The following is a 24,849-nucleotide window of genomic DNA, read 5'->3' on the forward strand; positions in this document are numbered from 1 at the left end:
GAAGTATATGTGGCTGGTGTTACAGATTTGTGGTCTTCTTAGAGGAATAAAAGCAGTGCCAAATGTATGGCTTGAGTCATGAGGGCTAGAAAAATTCCCACCTACTATCTCTGACAACTACAACAACCTTTCTGTGAGAGACAGCTGACATGCAGTAATTGAGAAGCCTGGAGAACAATCCCAGGACTGCAAACTGTGTGACCGATCTAGGCTTCAGAATCTCATTGCTGTAAAAAGAGCTGCAATTTAATAATTTCTATGGTATCATCTCCTTTAGTATGATATGACTTCAATGCAACTCCCCACGGCCATCAAAGCTCTAGCCAAACAGCATAACAAATAGTATAAGATAGAGGATAAGGGGACAGACTCTAGAGTTAGATTACCTGGCTCCAAATCCATGCCCCGTCATTCATAATGTGACCCTGGACAAGTCATTTAATCTTTGTAAAGGAGTGCCAGTTTCCTTATATGTACCTCACGGGGTGCTGTGAGGATTAAATGAGTTAACACATGTAAGAAGCCTATAGTAGTGCCTGGCACACAGTGAGTTCTCAAAGTTTTAATGATTATTACAATTATTATCAATAGTAGCGCCAGTATCACTACTCCTTTACTTCAAAGCTGATAGGAAACTCCTCTCTACTGGCCCACACTTTCTTCAAAGAGAAATGCATCTTAATTTCAAAAGGCATGGCTTCTATTACTGTCCCTGAACAGTCTGCATGGGAGTTCTTTATACTATTCTAATTTTATGCCTAAAAAATTTTACAATAAAGGGTTAAAAACTCATCCTAAAATAATTCGTCCAACAAATACTGAGTACTTACTTTTTTTTTTTTTTTTTTTTTTTGACGGAGTCTCACACTGTCACCCAGGCTGGAGTGCAGTGGCGTGATCTCGGCTCACTGAAAGCTCTGCCTCCCGGGTTCGCGCCATTCTCCTGCCTCAGCCTCCCGAGTAGCTGGCACTACAGGCGCCTGCCACCATGCCCAGCTAATTTTTTGTATTTTTGGTAGAGACGAGGTTTCACCGTGTTAGCCAGGATGGTCTCGATCTCATGACCTCATGATCCACCCGCCTCAGCCTCCCAAAGTGCTGGGATTACAGGCGTGAGCCACCGCGCCCGGCCCTGAGTACTTACTCAATGTGCCAGGTACAGGGGGGACAAATTAGAACATGAGAGCCACAGTCCAGTTATCATGAAGCTGGCAGTAATGAGCTTTACCTTGTGGAGTCCTCGGCCATTTTTCCCCTGTCACTTATTTCTCAATCAAATCATCACTACTGATTTTCAACATCAGCTAAACCTTCTCCAATGAGTCAATTCTACATTTCTGCCCCACCTCTATTCATCATTTAAAACTCAACAGACCAATTACTACTTTTTCCCCAAACAACTGTCTTCTTGAAACCTCCTCATGACCAGGGAGTCAGTTCTATCAATTCATCACTCGTTGACATCAACTTTACAAAATGTCCCACTGCTCTACAACAGCTCTCAAACCACTCCCCATCCCCATAGTATTTACTGACCTCCCAGTTTCACCCATGGTCACATTCTGAATTTGCCTTCGTTCTACATATTCCCCCTTTCTGGTTCCTCCTGAATTCTCTCAAAAGCCCTTCTATTTGTTTTTATTTTTATTTTTTTTTGAGACAGAGTCTTGCTCTGTTGCCTAGGCTGGAGTGCAGTGGCATAATCTTGGCTCTCTGCAACCTCCGCCTTCCGGGTTCAAGCAATTCTCCTGCCTCAGCCTCCCGAGTAGCTGGGATTACAGGTGCCCACCACCACGCCAGGCTAATTTTTTGTATTTTTTTTTTTTTTTAGTAGAGACAGGGTTTCACCATGTCAGCCAGGCTGGTCTTGAACTCCTGACCTCAAGTGAACCACCTGCCTTGGCTTCCCAAAGTGCTGGGATTACAAGCGTGAGCCACCACGCCCAGCTGGGCCTCCCTATTTTTGTCACTAAAATCACTTTTATTCCAGATCTTACCTCTGTTCTGTAAGCATTTTCTGTAAGCATGTTCCGACCCTGTCGGGGGCTCTCTCTGTCCTGTATCTACTGCTACCCCTACCCCACGCTATTCTCCTTGGCCCCAGTTGCTATAATACCTTGTTATTCATCCTATGATCTATCCAAATTAGATCCTTTACACTTTTACATACAGCTCTGAAATGTCCCCTCTCCATTCCTTTTGAAAACTCATCTCCTCTGCCTAGAATATCCTCCTTCCTTTTATTCTCTATGCATGGAAAATCTCCTGATCCTGAGGTCTAGGAAAAATCCTATCCACTCTCTCCAAAATCTTCCCTAATATTAAATTTAGAAATTCCTTCCCTCATATGAATCTCCATAGAACATTGTTTTTATTTATCTTATAGCACTTTTCTTTTTTTTTTTTTTTTTTGGGACGGAGTTTCACTCTTGTTGCCCAGGATGGAGTGCAATGGCGTGATCTCAGCTCACCGCAACCTCCACCTCTGGGTTCAAGCGATTCTCCTGCCTCAGCCTCCCGAGTAGCTGGGATTACAGGCATGCACCACCACACCCGGCTAATTTTGTATTTTTAGTAGAGACAGGGTTTCTCCATGTTGGTCAGGCTGATCTCAAACTCCCAACCTGAGGTGATCCGCCTGCCTCAGCCTCCCAAAGTGCTGGGATTACAGATGTGAGCCACCATGCCCGGCCTAGCACTTTTATTCTTTTAGTCTCATTTTTTCATTTTAGAGTGGTAATGAGTAGTCTTAAAAATCCTCCAGGCTGGGCACGGTGGCTCATGTCTGTAATCCCAACACTATGGGAGGCTGAGGTGTGAAGATCACTTGAGCTCAGGAGTTTGAGACCAGTCTGGGCAATATAGTGGGACCTCACCTCTACTAAAACTTGAAAACAAATTAGCTGGGCGTGCTGGCACACACCTATATCCAAGCTACTGGAGGCAGGGAGGGCATCTGAGGCAGGAGGATCCCTTGAGCCCAGGAGGTTGAGGCTGCAGTGAGCCCTGATGGCACCACTGCACTGCACTCCAACTGCACAACAGAGCAAGACCCTGTCTCCAAAAAAAAAAAAAAAAAAAATGCTCCAAAGAAACCAACATAATTGCATATAGTAACTTCAATAAATATGAATAAGATCAAATGTCTGTCCTTTTCTTTGTCCAGAATGCCTAAGGATCAGGAATTTTCCAGATGGGATCTTCCTTGTAGATAGAGTTTGAAAGGATTTCTCTAACAGTATATTCACTTGAGCCAGGGGTTGTAAGTTCCTCAACCTAAAAGTTGGCAATTTAATTCAGTTCAACAAGCAGGTATCAAATGCTCACCACTGGGGCTGCAGATTCCCATGCATGGTATTTTTCTACAGCAGTTTCTACAGCACACTCTACTTTTTGCTATTCATGTTTTTCCTGTATGAAATTATTTTGGAACTTTCCCAAGTCTAATTGCAGTACAAACAAGTATGTGAGGCTCTACTGTACTATTTCATCCAATTGTTATGAGTACTTTGTGTGTTTTCAAGTTCATCTCTTTAGTGTCCTTGACCTTTATAAATATGGCATATTGTGATACTTTAAGCTAGAAGAAAAATATGACAGTAGTAAATTAACAACTTTCTACCCACTTATTGAGTCACTTATCACAGGCCAAACACTGCCTTCGGTGCTTTACATATGTTAACCTAAGTAACTGTCACCACAACAACTTGGTAAGATGAATACTATTATTCTCGTTTTATGGATTTTTTTTTTTAAGCTGGGCTTAAGGTTGCTGAACATCTCACATTGGGGTAAGTGACAGAGTTGAGATTCAAGCCTGGCTGGGAAAGCCTAGCAGGGCATGGCGGCTCATACCTGTAATCTCAGCACTTTGGAAGCCAAGGCAGGAGGATCACTTGAGCTCAAGAGCTTGGGACCAGCCTGAGCAACATGGCAAAACCCCGTCTCTACAAAAAATACAAAGAAAAAATTAGGATGTCATAGTGCACGCCTGCAGTCCCAGTTACTTGGGAGGCTGAGGCGGGAAGACTGCTTGAGCCTAGGAGGTCAAGGCTGCAGTGAGCCATGATTGTGCTACTGCACTCCAGCCTGGTTGACAGAGAAAGACCCCGTCTCCATTAAAAAAAAAAAAAAAAAAAAGCCTATGTCTAACTCTGAAGCTCAGTGCTCTTAACCTCTACAGTGAATCATGAAAAACTATAAAGTCATAAGGATAGTGAAGTATTTGGGGAAAAAAAGATTTATGAAAACAAAAGTGGAACGCAATGCCAATTCTCTAGTGCAGAAATATCACTTGCTTATGAAGGATCCTGGTCTGGTTGCTTAATACTACAACATTTTGGCTCACATTACCTACAAAAGGGGAAAAATACTTCAAAATATCTGTCTCAAGGGACTGTTAGAAAGTTGATTAACATACATATTCTAAAATCCTCTGCTTTTTCAGAGTATAAAGATTTTTAATTACAGTAGCAACTAAATTTTAGCCCCAACATTGAAAACCAGTTGTGAAAAAGTCATTTCCCAAAAATGGAGAACTGGTTTCTTCATATTTAAAATTGCTCTGCTGGGGACAAAGTCAATTATCACTGCAACTGTATACTTTAACAGCTATCCCTTGCTGAAAAGGCTTAGGAATTGGTCACTGGATCCATGTTCTACATCCCAATAACTAAAGCTTAACTCAGTCTGTTACCTTACCTTTAAACGAGGGCCCATGTTCTGAGAACCAAGTAGAGCACTCCTATTCACCAAAGCAGGTAACTTTTGGCCCCTTTCACCTTGTCTTCCAACTTCCACATGAAAGAAAAACGCCACAAGGTCAACAGAAAGGGTCTATCCATCAGACTTTGTCACAGTAACCAGGTCAGTGTTTCTGGGATGAACTGGATGAATTCCAGGGTAGAGAAATACAGCCCAAGAATATATCATTCCTGGACTTCTCTCTAGTGCAGGGTGCAATCGACTGCCAAAGGACGCCCCAGGATCCTGTCCAAAAAAGAAAACAGGGTTAGTTGGAATAGGTTTTTATTTCTGAAAAAGATTCCCCAGAAAAAAAACAAAGAGAAGGTAAAACAGGCAGTGGAAACCCTGGGACACTAAAAATAACCAAGAATTGGTAAACTCTGACCAAGCATTCTCAATTAAAACTCCACACAGTTTCCTTGAGGCCTCTCTCCAACTCCACAAGAAAAGTCAACTGGCAACCTCACTGTCTATAACTATGTCTCCAGCTGAGAAGTGCCAGAGCTTCCTTCAGTTCACTGTCCCCAAATACTTCCCTATCCTTATGACATTATTCTTTTTCATGATTCAGCGTAGAGGTTAAGAGCATTGAGCTTCAGAATTAGACACAGTTTTTTTGTTTTTGTTTTTGAGACAGGGTCTTTCTCCATCACCCAGGTTGGAGTGCAGTGGCATGATTACAGCTCACTGCAGCCTTGACCTCCTGGGCTCAAGCAATCCTCCTGGGCTCAAGCGATCCTCCCGCCTCAGCCTCCCAAGTAGCTGGGATTACAGGCGTGCACTACCACACCTGGCTAATTTTTTATATTTGTGTTTTTTGTAGAGACGGGGTTTTGCCATGTTGCTCAGGCTAGTCTTGAACTCCTAAACTCAAGAAATCCTCCTGCTTTGGCCTCCCAAAGTGCTGGGATTACAGGTGTGAGTCCATTCTTCAGCAGAAGCAAACGAGGCCACAGACTTAAAGAGTAACCTTCAGCACAACCACATACCCAGTTTGAATATAATGGGGTTGCAGCACAGGGTCTGGAGCAACCACAAAGACAAGTGAGATGAAAGCATAGCCAGAACCAGGTTACGGACAGCCTTATATGCCATGGTAAGGAATCGAGACAATATTCAGCTGGAAAGGAGAAACTTCCAAAGAGCTTTAAAGCCCAATCTATCAGCCTATGCAGTCTGCTCCCTTCATGCCCACATATGCATTTCCAAGACATGCTTAAATAAAGTTGATTTTATTTTTAAAACAGTAAAATCTGCTACTACGAGTCAGGGGAAAATCTGTGAACTTTCAAAATAAAGTCACTAAATAAAGTCCAGTAAAGTCAGTTTATAACTCTCGAAGATATTCATGAACCAAAAATGTAGCAGAAAGGGGGTTTATGGCAATGCATACACAAACAGCCACCATAAGACAAATGAGAAGAGACTACTAATTAGTAAATGAAGGGACAGTCTTACCATATGGCAGGAACTGTTCTCAGTGCTTCATACATATAAACTCACAGATACAATTATCCCTATTTTAACACAGATACAATTATCCCTATTTTACAGATGACGAAACTGGGACACAGAAAGGTTAAAGTACTTTTCCAAGAAAACACACAGTGAGTAACAGAGCTGAGTCAAACTCAGACAACCTGGACCCAGAATCCCTGCTTTTAATGACTACTCTACTGCCTCTCCACTATGGGAAACCAAGGAAGAAAGCACAAAATGCTAAAAGAACAGAATGAGTGAAGACCAGTAAATGAAATTAAGTTGGCAAACTTTTATCATTAAAAATAAATAAATATATGTATTTAGTTTAAAATACAACAACATGACCGGGCACAGTAGTTCACGCCTGTAATCCCAGCACTTTGGGAGGCCAAGGCAGGCGAATCACTTGAGCCCAGGAGGTCAAGACCAGCCTGGGCGACATAACAAAACCCTGTCTCTACAAAAAATACAAAAATTAGCCAGACATGGCGGCAGGCGCCTGTGGTCCCAGTTACTTGGAGGCTGAGGTGGGGGGTCGGCTTGAGCCCAGGAGGCAGAGGTTGCAGTGAGCCGAGATCATGCCACTGCACTCCACCCTGGGCAACAGAGCCAGACCCAGTCTCAAAATAAATAAATAAATAAATAATGCCAACAGACTTGCCAAGTACAAGAGCCAAAACCTGGGTCAACTGGCTACTGGAACCAGCTTAAAGGATCCACAAACAACAGACTATATACGTAAGCTATAAGAGATCACTATGTAGAATACTATATAAGGAATTTTTAAATGACACTTTTAAGGAATAAACAACAGGGAAATGCTTACAAATAAAATGTTAAATAAAAAAGCAGGAACAAAACTGTTTATGTAGCACAAGTCCAAATTTAGAAATATAACATTACATAAAGAAGACTGAAAGGAAAATATAAAAATATTAATAGTGATTATCTCTTGGTATACGGAATTATAAATAATTTTTATTTTCTACCTGTACCTTTTAGTGTTTTTCAAATTCTTAATGTTGCAAGGACATGTAAAAAGTTTCTATTTCTGGAGAACACATTTTTGGTGGGGACTGATTTTCCTTAAATAAGGGAGAGAATGGGCAAGTTATCCTTTTTTCAAATAAGAAAATGGTATAAAGAGGCTGGGCGCGGTGGCTCACGCCTGTAATCCCAGCACTTGGGAGGCTGAAGCGGGCAGATCACGAGGTCAGGAGATCAAGACCATCCTGGCTAACACGGTGAAATCCCGTCTCTACTAAAAATACAAAAAATTAGCCAGGCGCGGTGGCGGGTGCCTGTAGTCCTAGCTACTCGGGACACTGAGGCAGGAGAATGGTGTGAACCCGGGAGGCGGAGTTTGCAGTGAGCCAAGATTGCGCCACTGCACTCCAGCCTGGGCAATAGAGTGAGACTCTGTCTCGAAAAAAAAAAAAAAAAATAGAAAGAAAGAAAGAAAATGGTATAAAGCAATTAAGATAACAGATTGTACTGAACTTTTCTTTTCTTCTTTTTTTTTTTTTTTTGAGATAGAGTCTTGTTCTGTTGCCCAGGCTGGAGTGCAGTGGCATGATCTTGGCTCACTGCCTCACTACAACCTCCATCTCCTGGGTTCAAGCGATTCTCTTGCCTCAGCCTCCCTAGTGGCTGGGCCTACAGGTGCGTACTACTATGCCCGGCTAGTTTTTGTATTTTTGGTAGAGGCAGGGTTTCACCACGTTGGCCAGGCTGGTCTTGAACTCCTGACCACAGGTGATTTGCCCGCCTCAGCTTCCCAAAGTGCTAGGATTACAGGAATGAGCCACCACATCCAGCCTGAACTTTTATTTCTATTCACTATGATGTTAGCAGGTTTCCAACCCTGTGATCAGCTATTTGATTATTAAATCAAATAACTCCTAGTTGTAATATAAGCTTTACTGTCCCTACCATGAGCTACCATGCTCACCGCAATGCTTCAGTACCTCTACTGAGCTTCAAAACTCAACTCAAGCACTCCCCCTTCTCTGGTCCTGCTCCAAGGCCTCTCTGAGGACTCTTCCCACACCAGATAGAATCAACCACTTCCTCCTTTGTGGTGCTCCTCTGCTGAAGATACCTCTGTTATAGCATTTACTAGTCCGTATTGAAATTATTTGTTTATATAGCAGTCTCTCCTAATAGATTGTGGACTCCCCAAGGAACACTGACCAGGTCATAACATTGCCTCCCCAAGGCTAGTATGGTGTTCAGCCCTGCTATCTCAGAGTCTGTACTTTCACAAGATCCCCAGGTGAGTCCTATGTATGCTGAAGTTTGAGAAACATGGTTTAGACTCTAGAGCAATCAGTATGAGAAGGGGCTCAACATTCTGTATCTCTAACAGGTTCACAGGTAATGCTGATGCTGCTGGTCTCCTAGACCATGCTTTCAGAAGTGAGAATCCAGGTTAAGAGTCAGCAAGCCAAATCCTAACAGCCGCCTGTTTTTGTGAAAACAGCCAAGTTCATTCATTTACATATTATCTGTGGCTGCTTTTGCACAATGGCAGAGCTGAGTAGTTGCAGCAGAGACATATGGCCCACAAAACTTTACTATCTGATGCTTTATTGAAAAAGTATACCAATTCCAGGTGTAGAGGTCTTAGTCTTAAAGCTACATAACTACCTTATATAAACAAATACATTTTTCTAAATCAAAGAAAGCATAAAAATCATTTTCTTCCAGTTCTACCATCTCTTCTTAGGAACAGAATTACAAAACTTGCAATGTTATGCAAATACATCTAGTTTCAACTATGACTTGATGGCTTTATTCTTCCCATACCCCAATTAGGAATTTTACAGTCATTTTCCAAAGTATGTATTTCATACAATCATGCTTGCATTTGATCAAGGCTAATATTTCCTAAAACTAGTATCTCGGGGACCAAATACTGTATCCGGGTTGCTAAAATTACTATAACACATACTACTAACTCAGTCTCTACTTCTAAAGTGCTATTCTAAAAAGCTGTGAAAGGCCAGGTGCAGTAGTGCACACCTGTATTCCCAACACTTTAGGAGGCTGAACTGGGAAGATCACTTGAGCCTAGGAGTTGAAACCAGACTGGGCCCTCTCTAAAAAAATAAAAATAAATTGGTCGGGCATGGTGGCTCACGCCTGTAATCCCAGCACTTTGGGAGGCCAAAGTGGGCAGATCACCTGAGGTCAGGGGTTTGAGAAAAGCCTGGCCAACATGGCAAAACCCCGTCACTACTAAAATACGAAAATTAGCCAGGCATGGTGGCGCACACCTGTAATCCCAGCTACTGAGGAGACTGAAGCAGGAGAATCACTTGAACCTGGGAGGCTTAAGTTGTAGTGAGCCAAGATTGCGCCACTGCACTCCATCCTGGGTGACAAAGCAAGACTTCGTCTCAAAAAATAAAATAAAATAATAAAATAAATTAGCTGGGCGTGGTAGCATGCCCCTGTTGTCCTAGCTACTCAGAAGCTAAGGCAGGAGGATCTCCTAAGCCCAGAAGTTTGAGGCTACAGTGAGCTGTGATCACACCACATCACTGTACTCTAGCCTGGGTAACAGAGAGAGAGAGATCCTGTCACACATATACATACACACACACACACACACACACACACACACAGCCATGAAAAACATGATGTAAAAGTCCATTTCAAAATTTTGGTGCATACAGAGCTAGTGGCAGCAAACAGAAGTTCTGATATCACCTACTGATGTCCACCAAATGACAAGACAAAAGAAAGACGTTTGCTTTGTAAGATGCAATCTCCAGCATTCTCCACAGAGAAGCACCAGCCATGAGTCCAGGGACATGAACTTAAAAAAACAAACTATTCAATTTTCAAAAAGTGCACAGGTTAGGGTGGTCTAACTAAGGAGGTTCCAAGAATGTATCAGACACTTTGGATTATCAGTTTACATTTACTATGGCTTAATTCCACTCTTGGTTTATACTCCCCAACCCAAAATCCCACCATAAAAGATTGCCCTCCTCCATCAAGTTTATACTCTTGAGATATTTATACAGTTGTCTATTTCTGCTATCATGGTTTAGCCAAGTTACATGGTTTTCATTTATACTTTCTTCATCAGTCAGCCTCTCCAGTCTCTTAATCATTCCTGTGGGTCTTCTGTGAACTCTCTCCAGCTGATCCCCAACGATCTGGTAATGAGGTGCCTCCAAATGACTGCAGCCTTCCAGGGACAGCCTCATTAGTCAGCAGGATGAACTCACTCTCCTCAGTTCCATGACATACTACTCTTGAGCAGGCAATCCCCCAAATCACAGAAATCTACTGTGCTGCCGTATTAGACTGTACCTCATTCTATAACTCCCAGATTTGGACACTGGGGCATGCTAGAATGTGCTAGAAGCCAGAGGATAAATGACCCATGTTCCCACAGCATCTGTTTCACTAGAGGATGAGTGACTGGGGAGAAAAAAAAATTTCATGTTAAATCAAACTCATAGATAATAAAACAGAATGTAATATTTGCATGAATTTCTAAAGATAAAACATGGATATGTTGAATATATTCATAGATATTCTGAACTTGAAGCAGAAAGGCTGCTTGGGCCTCTGCTCCCAGCACCAAGGAGTTAACATATCCTTTACCACTAGAGGTACTTGAGCCAAAACCCTCACTCAACTTCTGATCTACTGTGCATTACCTTACTCATACCATATACTCACATTTTAAATGATATTATTTTTCTGCTATGTTTCCCCATCCTAGATATCTATATTTATTTTCTCTTTGCCTAAAATCTTTTGCTGCAGGAACACGTGTCATTTATCTTCTGGCTTCTAGAACATTCTTGAATGCCCTGATGCCCAAATCTGGGAGGCATGAAATGGGGTTACAGTCTAATTCACTCGATAATTCATCTATAGGTTCCTCTACCAACATCTATAGGTTCCTCTGCATCGTTCATTCTTCATTCACTTCACATTTCTTGAGCATTTGCTATATGCCAGGCTATGTGCTAAAAGCTAAAGTCACAAGGATAAATAAGACAGGGTGCTTTCTTAACCTCAATGAACTTGGTCCACCATGGGAGAAGGACAATGCAATGTTGCAAGTGCCATAAAAGAGGAATAAGCAAAGTATGGAGGGCAGAGGAAGGAGAAGTAACTGTATGTGCAAGTGGAAAAGCAGAGACAACAGAGCTGATTACTTAAGAATGAGTAAGCAGGCTGAGCATGGTGGTTCATACCTGTAATCCCAGCACTTTGGGAGGCTGAGGTGGGAGGATGGCTTGCGCCCAGGAGTTCAAGACCAATCTGGGTAACATAGTGAGATCCCATCTCTAAAAAAAAAGCTGGGTGTGGTGGTATGCACCTATGGTCCCAGCTACTCAGGAGGCTGAGGTGGGAGGATCATTTGAGCGCAGGAGGCTGAGGCTGCAGTGAGCCCTGACTGCTCCACTACACTTCAGACCGTGTGAAGAGCAAGACTCTGTCTCCAAAAAAAATCAAGGTGTTTAGAAAGACCACCTGGGGCTAAACTAGGATGACTACCATGTAGTGGTTAAGAGCATGAATCTTACTACTGAATGATCTTAGACAAGTTACAGCAGGTCCTCAAACGACATCAGTTTCATTCAACACTGTTTTCTTATGATTTTGAGGAGTAAAAAAATGGACTCCTGGCAGGCACCAATGTGTGGAGTTCACACATTCTCTGTGTGGGTTTTCTGTGGATACTTGGATTTCCTCCCACATCCCAAAGATGTGCGCTTCAAAGTTAACTGGCATGTCTAAAGTGTCCCAGTCTAAGTGACGGTGAGGGGTGTGTCTGTGTGTGTGTGTGTGTGAGAGAGAGAGAGAGAGAGAGAAAGAGCGAGAGAGAGAGAGAGACAGCACACAAGCGAGAGAGCCCTGCAATAGAATGGCGTCCCATCCAGCGCTGGTTCCCAACTTGCACCCTAAGCCCTGGCCACCCTCAACCGTGGACTGGAATAATTGGGTAAATGTTATAATTATCTAACTTGTTTTTATCAATCTTTCTTATACATACTGCTCTCATTTATTTTAATATGTATATTATGTTCTGGTCTTTATTTAAAATAGTTTGGTGATATTTTTGTGACCAGAAATATGCCATAGGAACTTAATTCTTGTTTATATCAATTAGCCTATGGTAAAACTGGTTATCAATATACATCATTTTGTTTGAAGGAGAAGTTTCCAAGAACCTATCAACATCAAGTGAGGACTTGCTGTAAACTTCTCTTCAGTTGCCTCATATGTAAAATGGAGATGCACTGAGAAAAGAAACGAATCCGCTGCTCTTGGGGAGCAAGACTTGCAGAATAAGGACAAGGAGAATTGCTTGAGACTGAAACTTTACACCCAGGTGACATGGAGTGCCTTGGGGGACAAGGCTGTATGCACAGACCAGGCTGCTGGGTTGCCAGGTTATGAGGGTGGTTTGTGCCAGGCCACAACAGCCCAACCCACAGCAAGCGAGGAAGATGGCTTCAATCTACCTGAAGGACTCACTGGTTTTCCAGAGAGATTCCATGTGGAAATAACTACAGCAACAATCCAAAATAATGGATTTTCCAGTGTTCTCTGAAGGATGATGATAACAAGAATCGACCTTTACTGAGAACTTACTATGAGCCAGGCACTGTATAAAGTGCTTCATCTATATTATCTCATTTAACTCTCACATCAACCATATGAGGAAAGCATACTTTATCCATATTTTATAGATTAGGAAACAGAAGCACAGAAAGCTAAAATAACTTGCCTATAGCCATCTAGTTTATAAGTGAAGGAGTCAAGCAATGTGATTCCACAGTTTATACTCTTTCTCTACTCTTAACTGGGAATACTCATGTATCAAAAAGAACTTCCAGAAGGGGGGAAAAAGATATTATTCTTGGGATAGGAAGAATTAAGCTCAGAAATATTTAATTTGAAATTTTAGCCAGGCGCAGTGGCTCACACCTGTAATTCCAGCATTTTGGGAGGCCAAGGCAGGTGGATCACGAGGTCAGGAGATCGAGACCATTCTGGCTAACATGGTGAAACCCTGTCTCTACTAAATATACAAAAAAAATTAGCCGGGCATGGTGGCACACGCCTGTATTCCCAGCTACTGGGGAAGCTGAGGCAGGAGAATTGCTTGAACCCAGGAGGCAGAGGTTGCAGTAAGCTGAGATCACGCTACTGCACTCCAGTCTGGGCGACAGAGTGAGAGTCCCTCTCAAAACAAAACAAAACAAAACAAAACAAAACAAAACAAAAAAGGAATGTTAAAGGAATATGACTTCATTTTAGACTTTAAGCAACAACAACAACAACAAAAAGATGTTTTTTAACTGACAGAGAAAAAGGATCACACATTTTAAATGAAGTAACTCTGGGGACAATGTGAAAGACTCTGAAGGGGGACAGACCCATTAATGAGCACAAGATAAGGGGCTACTGGTCCAATGGAGTAGCTATACACTGGCCACAATATAGACAGGGTCCAACATAGACCCTCATTAGTGACATTGATTGAGGGTGGCCAGGGCTTAGGGTGCAAGTTGGGAACCAACCCTGGATGGGTTGCTCTCCTGCTTTATGCTCTCAGAAGCAACAGGATCAATGATCTGTGAGGTCAAATGAATAAACAAGAGGAAGAAGCCAAGGAAAAAGGCAAATTTTCTATGGTTGGGAGCCTGGATAAATGAAGGAGAATTAAGGAGGCAAAGCAAACATGAAAGAAAAGATGTATTAGTCCATTTTCATGCTGCTGTTAAAGACATATCAGAGACTGGTTAATTTACAAAGAAAAAGAGGTTTAATGGACTCATAGTTCCATGTGGCTGGGGAGGCCTCACAAATCACGGTGGAAGGTGAAAGGCATGTCTTACATGGCAGCAGGCAAGAGAGAATGAGAGCCAAGCAAAAAGAGAAATCCCTTATAAAATCATCAGATCTTGTGAGACTTATTCACTACCACAAGAACAGTATGTGGGAAACTGCCTCCGTGATTCAATTATCTCCCACTGGATCCCTCCCATAACACATGAGAATTATGGGAACTATAATTCAAGATGAGATTTGGATGGGGACACAGCCAAACCATATAATTCCACCCCGGCCCCTCCCAAATCTCATGTCCTTACATTTCAAAACCAATCATGCCTTCCCAACAGTCCTCCAAAGTCTTAACTCAAAGTTCACAATCCAAAGTATCATCTGAGACAAGGCAAGTCCCTTCTGCCTATGACCCTGTAAAATCAAAATCAAGTTAGTTACTTTCTAGATACAATGGGAGTACAGGCAATGGGTAAATATACCTGTTCCAAATGGGAGAAATTGGCCAAAACAAAGGGGCTGTAGGGCCCATGCAAGTCCAAAATCCAGCAGGGCAGTCAAATCTCAAAGCTCCAAAATGATCTCCTTTGACTCCATGGCTCACATCCAGGTCACGCTGATGCAAGAGGTGGGTTCCCATGGTCTGGGGCAGCTCCACCCCTGTGGCTTTGCAGGGTACAGCCTCCTCCCCAGCTGCTTTCGTGGGCTAGCACTGAGTGCCTGAGGCTTTTCCAGGCACATGGTACAAACTGTCGGTGAATCTACCACTCTGGGGTCTGGAGGATGGTGGCCCTCTTCTCACAGCTCCACTAGACAGTGCCCCAGTGGGGACTCTGTGTGGGAGCTTCAACCCCACATTTCCCTCCCACATTGCCCTAGCAGAGGTTCTCCATGAGGGTGCCACCCCATAGTGGACTTCTGCCTGAACATTCAGGAGTTTCCATACATCCTCTGAAATCCAGGCAGAGGTTCTCAAACCTCAATTCTTGACTTCTGTGCACCCACAGGCTCAACATCACGTGTAAGCTGCCAAGGCTTGGGGCTTGCACCTTCTGAAGCGACGGCCCAAGCTGTACCTTGGCTCCTTTCAGCCACAGCTGGAGCAACTGGGGCACAGGGCACCAAGTCCCTACACTGCACACAGCAGGGGGGACCTGGGCCCTGCCTTCAAAACCATTTTTTCCTCCTAGGCCTCCAGGTCTGTGATGGGAGTGGCTGCTATGAAAACCTCTGACATGCCCTGGAGACATTTTCCCCATTGTCTTGGTGATTTGGCTCCTCTTTATTTATGCAAATTTCTGTAGCCAGTCTGAATTTCTCCTCAAAAAATGGGTTTTTCTTTTCTATCGCCACTGTCAGGCTGCAAATTTTCCAAACTTTTATGCTCTGCTTCCCTTTTAAACGTAAGTTCCAATTTCAGATCATCTCTCTCAAATTCAAAGTTCCACAGATTTCTAGGGCAGGAGCAAAATGATTCCAGTCTCTTTGCTAAACCATAACAAGAGTGACCTTTGCTTCAGTTCCCAACAAATTCCTCATCTCCATCTGAGACCACCTCAGCCTGGATTTCAATGTCCATATCATCACCATTTTGTTTAAAGTCATTCAACAAGTCTCCAGGAAGTTTCAAACTTTCCCACATTTTCCTGTCTTCCTCTGAGCCCTCCAAACTGTTCTAACCTCTGCCTGTTACCCAGTTCCAAAGTTGCTTCCATATTTTCAGGTATCTTTACAGCACCGCCTCACTCCCAGTACCAATTTACTCTGTTAGTCCATTTTCACACTGCTGATAAAGACATACTAGAGACTGGGTAACTTATAAGGAAAAAAGGTTGAATGGACTCACAGTTCCACATGGCTGGGAGGCCTCACAACCATGTCAGAAGGCAAAAGGCATGTCTTACGTGGCAGCAGGCAAGAGACAATGAGAGCCAAGTGAAAGGGGAAATCCCTTATAAAATCAACAGATATTGTGAGACTTATTCACTACCATGAGAACAGTATGAGGGAAACCACCCCATGATTCAATTATCTCCCACTGGATCCCTCCCACAACAATGGGAATTATGGGAGCTAAAATTCAAGGTGAGATTTGGGTGGGGACACAGCCAAACCATATCAAAAGATAATGAGTAGAGAATTAAACATGTTAAGTTTGGAGTGTCTACAGGATATCCAGGTGAATACATTCAAAACGTACATAGAAATACATTTGTATCACATGCAAAATGTAGTCCTTCGTGTGTAGCATTTTTTCACTTAGCATAATGGTTCTTAGATTCATACATGTTGTTACACATTTTGGTAGTTCACTCCTTTTTCCTGCAGAGTAGTACTCCATTAAATGGACATACTGCAATCTGTTTATCCATTCACCAGATGAAGGACATTTGGGTTACATCCAGTTTGGTGGTATCATAGATAAAGCTGCTATGAACATTAAGCTACAAGTCTGCGTAGGCACATGATTTCATTTCTCTTGGGTAAATATCTAAGAATGGGATTGCTGGGTCATATGGTAAGTATCTATTTAACTTACAAGAAACTGCCAAACCATTTACCAAAGCGGCTGGACCACTTTGCATTTCCACCAGCAATGCACAAGAGGCAGGTTGCTCTACATCCACCAACACTTGGTACTGTCTTAATTTTACCCATTCTAATAGGTGTGAAGTGGTATCTCACTGTGATTTTAATTTGTATTTCCCTAAGGACTAACAATATTGAGTATTTTTTCATGTGTTTATTGGTTATTTGTATTAGTTTCTTTGAAGTATCTATTCAAATCTTTTGTTTTTAAAAATCGAGCTGTTTGTCTTCTTACTATTGAGTTGTAAGAGTTCTTTATACATTCTAAATGTGAACCCCGAAAATCTGAGACAAGTCTCAGTTAATTTAGAAAGTTTATTTTGCCAAGGTTGAAGACGCACGCCCAGGACACGGCCTCATGAGGTCCTGACGACATGTGCCCAAGGTGGTTGGGGCACAGCTTGCTTTTATACATTTTAGGGAGACACGAGACATCAATCAAGATGTATACTGGCTCAGTCCAGAAAGGCGGGACAACTTGGAGTAGGGAGGGGGGCTTCCAGGTGAGAAAAATGGTTGCATTATTTTGAGTTTCTGATTAGCCCTTCCAAAGAAGGCAATCAGATACGCATCTATCTCGGTAGGCAGGGGATGACTCTGAATAGAATGGGACACAGATTTGCCCTAAGCAGTTCCCAGCTTTACTTTTCCCTTTAGCTTAGTGATTTGGGGGCCCCAAGACTTATTTTCCTTTCACATAAATATAAGTCCTTTATTAGATAAACATTTTGCAAATATTTTCTGTGGTTTGCCTCTTCATTTTCTTAACAGAAAATACACTTTTTAAAGAGTAAAAGTTTCTAACTTTGATGAAAGCCAACATAAATTTTTTCTTCATAGTTTCTGGTTTTTGTGTTCTATTTTTTAAAACTCCGCCTAGCTCAAGGTCACAAAGATTTTCTCCTGGTTTTTTTCTAGAGGGTTATCTAAACATTTCACAAGAGAAAATTCTCTCATCAAATTTTTTAACAAGAACTTTTTAAAACTCCTGCATTCCATTTATCTCATAGTCATTAAGTTTTATTCCCTTTGTTTCTTTCCAATTCAATGCCACACGTTACCACGCACTATTTAAGTTACAGTCTTTTGTTGTGTGTTTTTTTTTTTTTGAGACGGAGTTTCGCTGTTGTTGCCCAGGCTGGAGTGCAATGGCGCCATCTCGGCTCACCGCAACCTCCACCTTCCAGGTTCAAGCGATTCTCCTGCCTCGGCCTCCCAAGTAGCTGGGATTATAGGCATGCATCGCCACGCCCAGCTAATTTTGTATTTTTAGTAGAGACGGGGTTTCTCCATGTTGGTCAGGCTGGTCTCGAACTCCCGACCTCAGGTGATTCGCCCACCTCAGCCTCCCTAAGTGCTGGGATTACAGGCGTGAGCCACCATGCCTGGCCCCAGTTATAGTCTATTTCTGAATTTGGAAAGATTTTAATATTTTAACAGATTTTTCCTCTCTTCAATCTAGTAAATGGAATGCTTAAGTTTAGCCAAGGTTTTAGTCCCTCACTTCTCTCCAAATCCACATAAGACCTCTGCACCCCTGATACTGGTTCTTAAAACAACAACTAAATTCCACAACCCAGAACATGCACCTTGAAGTTAAGCCAGGGACAATAAACTAGTTACCCTTCTGGCTTTAACGAGAGTCTTTTATAAGATCATGCCCACCTTACTGAGTCACTCTAACCTGTGATGAGACTGGAAAACGTTGTCCTATAATCACTCACTGGCTAAATTAAAATTTAGGCTTATAAAGGTTAAGCTAACCAAGACAAAAGTAATTCTGCATTTCTTAATTCAATTTGGATTCTCTCTATTGCACCATTCTCTCTAAAACAAGCCAGAGTTCTTCAGACCCGTATTTCTTTTTGTATAGTATACACAAAGGCATAGCTTAGATTTAGCTGTCCCTGGAGTCGTTTGCCATTCATTCTCAGCACAGTTTAGAGAAAGCAGGAAAAAGGGATTCAAAGCTAATGTGAGTATAACAGGGAAAACAAGAAGTGAGAATTTACCACTGCTCATTTTGTAACCTCATGGGGAGAAAAACAAAAGAGAAAACTGGCTCATCCATGTCACTGTCCCATTCTTAACCCTAAATCTAGAAAATACTAGCTTCAGTTTCCTCTTCCCTCCTATCCTGATGTGTTTTCTACATACAAAACTGACTCTGCTATGCCTGAGCCACAGAGGACAGGCCCCCATGTTCCCATCTCATGGCAGCTTTTATGCTTAGGTAACCTTGGACCACTGAATCTTGGCTATAACAGGAAGATTTTAAAAGTAATTCTTTGAACCTGACAAGCCGTCTCCCTCAATAAGTCTAGGAAGCTATTATTCCATTAACTGCGCCTGAAGTGGCAGGCACACAGCCAGATCTGCAGCCCAGTCGGTTGGAACTGGAATGGTCACACGTATACTTAAAAGCTAACTCTGCCTCTACTACCATCCATTACTTTCAATTCTGTGCTTATTTTTAAGGAAAATAAATTATTTATATAATTGAAAGGAAAAACAATGTTATTTAAATGAGCATTTTGTAGTTAAGATTCCAAGAAGAAAAACTCAACTAGCCACAGAAATGGCACCCTAAGATAGCTGGATTTGAAGGAGAAACTCAACACTTACCTATTCAAAACAAAATTTCTGTTGACCTAATAATCAGTTTTACCAAAGAAAGGTCTATTAATTTCTTCAAATGCATATTAAGAAGCGACCACATGCCAAGCAATATGTTGGACCCTAAAGATTCCAGAATGAGTAAAATATTCTCAACACTTTAGAAACATAAAAGCTTAGTAAAGAAGACAGACAAATAAATAATTACGTAGTTATACTCCCATGTAGTAAAATCTATGAGGTGAGCATAGAGGGTATGGATGGATACCTTAATCAAAATCAGCTCTTAGCTTCTCAGGAAAGTTCACATCACCCTCCTGGAAGCAAAGTCAACTCTTCCATAGAGTTAACAATGCTTTGGGGGTCAAGGAATACAAAACACTACCTATGAAGTATTACTTATTCTCAGGGTCAATGACTTTCTTCAACACTGGTCAGAGGGGATTCTTGGACCACATACATAGCACAGAAAAAGCACTCACTGGAAATACCAACTTATTTATCAAAATTATACACGATCTGGTCGGGCACAGTGGCTCATGCCTGTAATCCCAGCACTTTGGGAGGCCGAGGTGGGCAGATCACCTGAGGTCAGAATTTCGAGACCAGCCTGGCCAACATGGTGAAATCCCATCTCTACTAAAAATACAAAAATTAGCCAGGTGTGGTGGCAGGCGCCTGTAACCCCAGCTACTCGGGAGGCTGAGGCCAGAGAATAGTCTGAACCCAGGAGGCAGAAGTGGCAGTGAGCCAAAATGGTGCCATTGCACTCCAGCCTGGGTGACAAGAGCGAAACTCCATTTTTAAAAAAAGAAGAGGCCGGGCGCAGTGGATCACACCGGTAATCCCAGCACTCTGGGAGGCTGAGGTGGGCGGATTACGAGGTCAGGAGATCGAGACCACCCTGGCTAAAATGGTGAAATCCCATCTCTACTAAAAATACAAAAAATGGCCAGGCACGGTGGCTCACACCTGTAATCCCAGCACTTTGGGAGGCCCAGGCGGGTGGATCACAAGGTCAGGAAATCGAGACCTTCCTGGCTAACATGTGAAACCCCGTCTCTACTAAAAATACAAAAAATTAGCTGGGTGTGGTGGTTGGGCGCCTGTAGTCCCAGCTACTTGGGAGGCTGAGGCAGGAGAAAGGCGTGAACCCAGGAGGCGGAGCTTGCAGTGAGCCGAGATGGCGCCACTGCACTCCAGCCTGGGCGACAGAGTGAGATTCGTCTCAAAAAAAAAAAAAATTAGCCGGGTATGGTGGCGGGCGCCTATAGTCCCAGCTACTTGGGAGGCTGAGGCGGGAGAATGGCGTGAACCCGGGAGGCGGAGCTTGCAGTGAGCCGAGATGGCGCCACTGCACTCCAGCCTGGGCGACAGAGTGAGACCTTCACCTCAGAAAAAAAAAAAAAAAAAAAAAAAGAAATTACACATGATCTAACTGGAATGTGGTATTCTGGATTCAGTTTGGGTACAGAAAAAGGAAATTAGTGGAGAAACTTGTGAAATCCAAATAAAGTCTATAGTTTAGTAATAGTATTGTACCAATGTTAATTTCTTAGATGTGACAGTATGTGCCATGGTTATGTAAGAAGTTAACATTAGGAGACACCGGTGAAAGGTATACAGGAATACTCTGTACTATCTTTGCAACTTTTTTATAAATTTAAAATTATTCCACAATTTAAAACAATTTAATTACATATGGTGCTCCCCTTTACATTCTCACTCCCCCTTAGAATTCTAATCATGTCTCCCTAATCATTGCCCCAATTCAGGTAATGCCGGCCTAAAACTTTTTAAATATCTTTTTTAACCCCTTTCTATGAACTGTTTGCACAGCCCACCTGGGATTTCTTCTTTACCAAGACATGAAAAACTAGATCACACTTGGGAAGTTTTAACTGTTTTCTGTTCCTAATAGGTTTACCATATATACCGGGGGTACCTTGAATTTGAACTTCCCAAAGCGGACAAGAGAGGGGTTAAAATAACATGCTCTGGGTCTCTGGATAAAAGCAAGGGGACATTACAGAAAATATGTTGTATATTAATAAATTATCTAATCTCTGGCCAAAAAGTACAATATATAGAAAATCAATTAACAGATGTTAACTATTAGCATCTCAACAGTAACAAGCTGCACTGAAATAAATGCCTTTGCTCTGAAAAACATGATGCAAATTGCTCAACTATTCAAGATAACAAAAACTCATAAAATCATATGGAACCGTTCAATTAGACTAAATGACAAAACATGTATCTACCATGACTATTTAGTTTCTAATAGCTAAGTGAATACCCATCTTTCTCTATAAACCCTATCTTGTAGAACAGTCTTCAAAAGAGCCACCAGGAAAACATCACTATGGTGCTGTAACACCATATCAACAGCTCAGGCATGCGTGTGTGTACACACACATACATACACACAAACTGCAATAAGGTTAAACAACCTCAAAAGTTTGAAAACTACTATATGAAAGAACATTAGCGAAGGCTAAGCATTCAGAACCCTTCAAAGAAAAAGAAACCAAAGAAAAATAACTGAAATGTAAACCCAAGTTAGTTAATAGCTAAAGTCATTTAAAAGGTAAAACGGTCAGGCACAGTGGCTCATGCCTCTTCTCCCAGCTACTCAGGAAGCTGAGGTGGGAGGATGGCTTGAGGCCAGGAGTTCAAGATCAGCCTGGGCAACATAGCAAGATCTAATAAATAATAAATAAAAGGTAAAATGATACACTAGAGTCCATTAAGGTCATAAAATCTGATCTATTACATGGTACTAATATGTTGATAGTATTAAATAAATATTACACAACAGTACTCTGACCTGGACCACTTACAGAAAGATGAACAAGAAGAGTAATTCGCCTAAAATATTTCAACTCCCACATCTCTATTCAGCCACCAACCATACATTATCTATTTACAAGTCTTTCTGTAATACAGGACTGTGGTGAGATTGCCCAGGACAGAATGGGCCCTCAATAAATGCTTTCTGAATGAATGACCAAGCAGCAGTAATCTATCTCTGAGGTATTCTTACAAACCAATTCAATATCAAGACCTCAGAAGCAGAACATGCTGTATGCCATGCTACCACATTTAGGGGCAGGCAAGTTAACTGAAAAATAATTAACAGCGACTAATGTTTGTTGGGAGAAAAAAAGTCCTATCATGTAAGTCAGAAAAATAAATGTAAAAACTATAACTTGAAAATGGACAAAAAAGTGAATCTACTTATAACTTTCTAACATTGAAATACAAGATGTTCTTTAAGGAGTCTTTCATTATCCAGAATAATTTTACAAAGAAATTTGATACCAACTTAAATTAGTAAGTTAGACCAATTAGTGAATGGAATGAAGTCCAAGCCCAATTATGTGTTCAAACTGTGTGTCCAATGCCTTGGGTGATTTTTTTCTCTTCAAGACTGCAGAAAAATGCAAAACAACCCTCTTGACTGCTGAGAAGGACTAAAATCATTTCTTTTCCTCACAAGTATGTGCCCAAAAGCAATTACTTTCTGCTCCCATCCATCACAAATCAACACTACCTCCCAGCTTCCCATCCCCCACTTTCCATCCCCATCAAAGAATGCTGTAGAGTATCTGACCACTTTCATTTCACGCTATAAGAACCTCAGATTGCAATAAAATTACAATGCAACAAAAACATATTTTTCTAAGTATGTTCTTATCCCCCATGGTGTTCCTACACTAATTTAGCTCCCTATTAGGTATTAACAATCAAGGAAATCAGAACACTCTCAATAGAGGTTACAATAGAAATTACAAATGGCCTTTTTTTAAGTTGTTGTTCATGGATTCCAAAATTCAAAGTACACATTACCAGAAGAGCGTTTTTCTGTCAGTGCCTAAATTTAAATGCAAATTACTATTTAATGATATGCAATTTTCCCTCTGAACCTATATATAATACTAATGAGTCAAATGTTTAAGAAGAATAACTGACCATGTTATTTTAGCTTTTAGACAATAAAAAGCTTATTGTCTAATCACCAAGAGATACATCAAAAAACTGGTTGCCATTAGCTCTACACATGAATGACGGCTTGACAGAGACAAGCTGCTCCAGAAAGATTAGGAACTTCTAGTGACCACAAATGGGGCGAAGCAGAAGGCACGTACAGTATCTGTAGCTACCATTTCTACATCAAAAATTCAGTGCCCACAGATATGTAAACTATTAAGCCATCTAAATGAATGTGTGCCTGAAAGAGAAAGGAGAAGCAGAAAAAGTTTACACCCAAATCAACAGAAGAAATCACCCTGCGATTGAGCATCCCAGGACCTGAAAACTTAAATGTTTTGAGGTTTATGAACACGTTCAAGTTCCAGTGCAACTATGTTAAAATAAAACTGGGCTGGTGCCAGGCGCGGTGGCTCACGCCTGTAATCCCAGCACTTTGGGAGGCCAAGGTGGGTGGATCACCTGAGGTCAGGAGTTCAAGACCAGCCTGACCAACATGGAGAAACCCCGTCTCTACTAAAAATATAAAATCAGCCAGGCGTGTTGGCGCACGCCTGTAATCCCAGCTACTCAGGAGGCTGAGGCAGGAGAATCGCTTAAACCTGGGAGGTGGAGGTTGCAGTGAGCCGAGATCGCGCCATTGCACTCCAGCCTGGATAACAAGAGAGAAACTAACTCCGTCTCAAAAAAAAAAAAAAAAAATTGGGGCTGGGCACAGTGGCTCACGTCTGTAATCCCAGTACTTTGGGAGGCCGAGGTGGGCAGATCACCTGAGGTCAGGAGTTTGAGACCAGCCTTGCCAACATGGTGAAACCCATCTCTATTAAAAATACAAAAATTAGCAAGGTATGGTGGCACACACATGCCTGCAGTCCCAGCTACTCGGGAGGCTGAGGCAGGAGAACTGCTTGAACCTGGGAGGGGGAGGTTGCTGTGAGCCGAGATTGCGCCACTGCACTCCAACCTGGGCAGCAGAGGGAGGCTCTGTCTCAAAAATAAGACGAAATAAAATAAATTTAAAAAATAAAATAAAATAAAATAAATAAAATAAAATAAAATTGGCATAAAATTCCAACCCTGCCACACACCCTCAAGTTGGAAGACACACAATGGTAACAACAGAAAACACTCTGAGTAGTCTGGTTTACACTCTTCTAGGGACCTCGCATGTTAACTATGAATAAACATAAGTCCTGATAACATCCCAGTAAAAGAGTGCTATTATGATTATCTCCATTTTACAGATAAAGAAACTGAGATGCAGATAGATTAACTCGCCCAATGTCATGGCGAGTTATAAGGCAGAGCAAGGATTTTAACCCCATCAGTCAGGCTCCAAAGTTCGTGTTAAACAATAAACGTGTTTTCATCATAAGGGTTATACAATGGTCACCTTCTTTTTTAAACCTGATAACATTTTTTACTTCCAACTCGAGGATAGCATCATGCAATAAGAAAAGTATGAAAGAGGTACCCATTCCGTTCCCAGCTTGATCAGTAGCTGGAGAATGGAAGACAAAGTGTAAAAAAAAAAAAAAAAAAGAAAGAAAGAAAGAAAGAAAAAGAAAAAAAGAAATACAAGTACAGACTTTAGAA

The 24,849-nt window shown here is 41.8% G+C and overlaps 1 protein-coding gene across 11 annotated transcripts in view; it reads right to left on the reverse strand.

Annotated features, from left to right (window-relative positions):
* Window positions 1-24,849, reverse strand: part of AREL1 (apoptosis resistant E3 ubiquitin protein ligase 1) — a 51,759-nt gene that overhangs the window by 25,897 nt on the left and 1,013 nt on the right. For 3 of the 11 annotated variants that reach the window (XM_055360931.2, XM_055360934.2, XM_063698005.1), the window contains exons 2-3: window positions 4,702-4,989; window positions 3,856-3,947 (exon numbers count right to left, since the gene is read on the reverse strand). The gene's annotated coding sequence lies outside the window, so the exon portion shown is untranslated. Of the gene's footprint in view, window positions 1-386; window positions 489-3,855; window positions 3,948-4,701; window positions 4,990-24,849 lie in introns of all 11 variants that reach the window. The other 8 variants (XM_055360932.2, XM_055360935.2, XM_063698007.1 and 5 more) reach the window with 3 other exon arrangements.

Source organism: Gorilla gorilla, chromosome 15 (assembly GCF_029281585.2).
Source record: "Gorilla gorilla gorilla isolate KB3781 chromosome 15, NHGRI_mGorGor1-v2.1_pri, whole genome shotgun sequence".
Classification (NCBI taxonomy): domain Eukaryota; kingdom Metazoa; phylum Chordata; class Mammalia; order Primates; family Hominidae; genus Gorilla; species Gorilla gorilla.